The sequence below is a fragment of the Serinus canaria genome, chromosome 3 (genome assembly GCF_022539315.1).
Source record: "Serinus canaria isolate serCan28SL12 chromosome 3, serCan2020, whole genome shotgun sequence".
NCBI classification, from domain to species: domain Eukaryota; kingdom Metazoa; phylum Chordata; class Aves; order Passeriformes; family Fringillidae; genus Serinus; species Serinus canaria.
The window spans coordinates 73,041,095-73,044,886 of record NC_066316.1 but is presented as its reverse complement, the minus strand read 5'-3'; positions in this window follow the sequence as shown (position 1 = coordinate 73,044,886).

Sequence of the window (3,792 nt, the reverse complement as noted above, 5' to 3'; positions counted from 1 at the left end):
CACCCGCATCCCCCGCCGCGGAGCCGCCGAGCCCCCTACCCTGCCCTCCCCTGCCCCGTCCGGCCCGACCCCCGGGCCCAGCCCGGCCCCGCGGCGGGGAAGGGCCGCGCCGCGCTGGGCGGCTCCGGCGGCTCCCGCGGCCGGCGCTGCGCGGCTGCGCGACCGGGCTGGGAAGGGAGGGGATGGGGAGGAGAAGGAGGGGATGGGGTGGACCCGGCCGGGTGTGTCCTGCCCTGCCCTTGCTGTGTCCCCCGGGCCCGGCAGCTGCTGTCTAGAGTTGAGGGCGCCGGGGATCGGTTCCGCGCTCGGGGGTTGCGTGTGAGGCTGCCCTGTTAGAATGCTCGCGGTCCGAGCATCGCCGTGCTGCTCCTGGAGGAACAGAAGCCTCGCATTCACCCGGTATTTGGGACAAAAAAAGGCAGCCTCCCTACGCCTCCGCCCCCGGTGCGTGGCCGCAGCTGAGCCTTGCCGCACTGTGTCTGCAAACACCGCCGCGAATTTTTTTCTTATTAGCCTAGTGCTGGATGAGGTTCCTGAGGAGAACACCCCTGTGAGCAGAAAGGGAAGCAAAATGGCTTCAAAGCAAATCCCTTGTCCTGCAAGGTCATGAGATTTTACTGGCACTGGGGAGCCTAGCATTCCCTGGCCTCCGGCCTCCCTGCTGCAATAGGGTCTTTGGGTCTTTGCTCATGCCATCATGCCATGATGGCATGAGCAGGACTTCACCTGCATTCTGCCAAATATCCTCAGCTCCCAAAACACCACCCTCTGTGTTTTGGATAATACCACTGCCTAAATAGCCCCTTGTCAAATGCTGTGGTGTGTACATAGCTGCTCCAAAATGCTCCCATAAGTTGGATGCTTTATTATGGCATCGGGCAAGAGAAATGATCTTATCCTTAACACAAATGAACCAACTTAGAGTGTCCAGGAGGGATGGACAAAGTCTGTGATCAGGACTTTGTAGATGCTTTACCTCAGGATATGGGACAGATGGAACAAAGGAGGCGAATGAGGAAGAGGTCCCTGAGCAAATTCATTAAGTTCAGGTCCATATAGTGACTCCTCCTAGTGCCAGCAATAGCCAGTTTTGCGTTTAATTTTTCTGTGCAACATCAATGAGAGCAACTTGATGCTGTGAGGAGAGGTTTAGGTTGGATGATAGGATAGGGAAAGGTTCTTCACCCAGAGGGTGTTTGAACGCTGGAATAGGCTCCCCAGGGAAGTGGTCACAGCACCAAGCATAGCAGAGGCCAAGAAGTTCTCAAGCGTAATTCTTGAAGTTGTCCTGGGCAGGGCCAGGAGCTGTTCTTCTGTGAGCCTTTTGGTCCTTTCCATCTCGGGACAGTCTATGATTCTGTGATTCTATGAACTGTCTCTGCCTCCTGCCTGCACTCACCAGGGATGGCTGCTGTGCTCTGCAACTTTCCTGCAGTAGCTCCTTGCAGCATTTTGTTTTGCTCCTCACTTTGAGCTTGTTGTTTACACATATTCAGTAGCCACAGGTTGCCATGCAATATGTGTTCAATACAGTGCTGATACTCTGCTCTCAGGAGTCAATGGGATCAGAGAGGTTCCAGTAAATCTCATTCCACATACAGGTTGTGCCCTCCACTCATCCTTAGCAAGGTGCTGGCTGAACAGCTACTGCACAGTTTTTGAGCTATCCCACATGAAAGGGGATGCACAGGTAATAAAACAAGAGTGGAAAGTGAGAGCAGCAGCCTTTTTGTGCCACAGCTGATCATTTGCAGCATACAGTTTTGTTAAATTCTTACGACAGGGCAATGAAGAGACAAAGAAGAAAAGTGCTTTTTCTCTGCAACAGCACCTGCAAATCTCAGGCTGAAGATTTGTTTCAAATGGCAGACAGCCTAATAAATCTGGACCATCACAGCCTGGTAGCTGGTCTCAGCTTTTGTTCCTGCATGGGAATTGCTTGCTGTGTTACTGATAAGAGGGATCCAGTTACAACTGGGATCTAAGTTTCTGTGAGGGCAGGGAGAGGTCCTGGGCATCCACATCCCAGCTGCTGCCACTGCTTGACTTTCAGAGACAAATGAGTTATCCTGAAATCTGTGTTTTTATCAACGGCCAGCACAACTGAGACCTGTGGGGGAGAGTAGAGAGGGAAGGTCCCGGTGCAGACCCAGAAAAGTCAGGCAAACCTGGATGCACTACTGCAGTTTATGCTCTGAAGATCGATGGTGTGTTTTAGTAGTCCAGCTTATGCCTGGTTGCCCCAGGATTCTTAGAGCAGGACTTCAGTCAGGTGTTTAGCACTTGTGCAGTTGCCCTTGTTTTGGAGGAGGACTTTTTGCTGTGTTAGTCCCATTTTGGCTGCAGTGTTGCCTGGAAGCTGCAAGGGTTCAGAGCTCAACGATGCCTCCTAGAACAGTGTGGGAAGCCTCAGCAACAGCACATGTACCTCATGGTATGTCAGATACAGATCTGCATGGAAACCCCAGCAGCCTGCTGTTCTGCTCTTAAACAGGATTTTTAGAGGTTGGTGCATGGTGCTGACCAGACCTGGCCATTTAAAAGGTGCAGGTCCCAATGTCACATCTTGTTTGCCAGAGTTTAACAGCAAATAAAGAGCATGAGTAGAACACAAGTACCCTCATACCTGTCCCACACACAGCTGGGTCACTAGTGATGCTGGGTCACTAGTGGTGCTCTGCCAGCCTTTCTTCCTTCAGGTTTCAAAGATTTCTGCCAGCAGGTATTGAATCCGTTTGGCCTGGCAGTCTTGTAGTCAAGCTTATTGGCAGGCAAACCAGCAAAGTGTGTCCTTAGCATGCCTTTTCCCTGGCTTTGGAAGAATGCAATGTCCCTTCCTTCAGGCACTGTTGCCTGTGGCAAATGACTTGTATTTGGGAGGATTATTAGCTGGTAGCAGTGCCTACAAACCTGAGTATTGCTTTCTGCTCCTGTGCATTGCAGGTGCCACAGTCTGAGTGGTTCCTGAGATATGGTTTGATTTTCCCAACTTTGCCTGAAAGAGGCTCACAAGTGATGCCCACTGCACTGACAGCTGCCTCGCTGTCTTGCTTAGGGAGGGTGGAAATCCAGCTAATTTAGCATGTTTGCTTAATTACCACCGTTCACTTTTTTTGAGTGGGGAAAATGAGAGCTAAGAGTGATGCACTCAAAGTCTGTCTGGCCACAAAGACACACTGAGTGCAGCACAGACTGGAACAGTCATCCCTCAGATACATCACACAGAGCAAAATACCTAATACATTAAAATACACTTCTGTCTGTAATCTGTTCTAGATGCAGCTGCCTAAAGGAAGAGAGAGTAACAGAATAAAATAAGTAGATTTTTCTAGTTAACATAAATCTGAGCTTGTTATATAGCAAGTCAGATTTTTCTTCTGAAGTCTGCAATTTGATTTGGGGGCAGGAAAGCACTTAGAATGTTACTAGATTTTCTACATTGGCATAAAGACTCTTGATCTTCATTACCTTTTTTTTTTTCCTGTAATGTCCTTGAGTTTGTTGCACATCTTTAAAAAAGCCTGAGGTTTCCATGGCAGGCTGCCCACAAAGGTGGCATCGGGTGGAAACCACAGTTTGAGCCCAGTGGTTTGTGATGGGACTTTGTGGAGTGTCAGAGCACAAGCTGTCCCATCTGTATTTTAGCTCAGAACTAAGTCAGCTTTTTAAAAATCAGAGCTCATGCTTACCACAAGTGTACTTCTATGTACTGCTGCCAGTTGTGCTTGAACAGCAGAGTTTCACTCGCCAGGTCTCCCCTGGGGCTTTAAGAAATAGGGCCACCCATTTTTC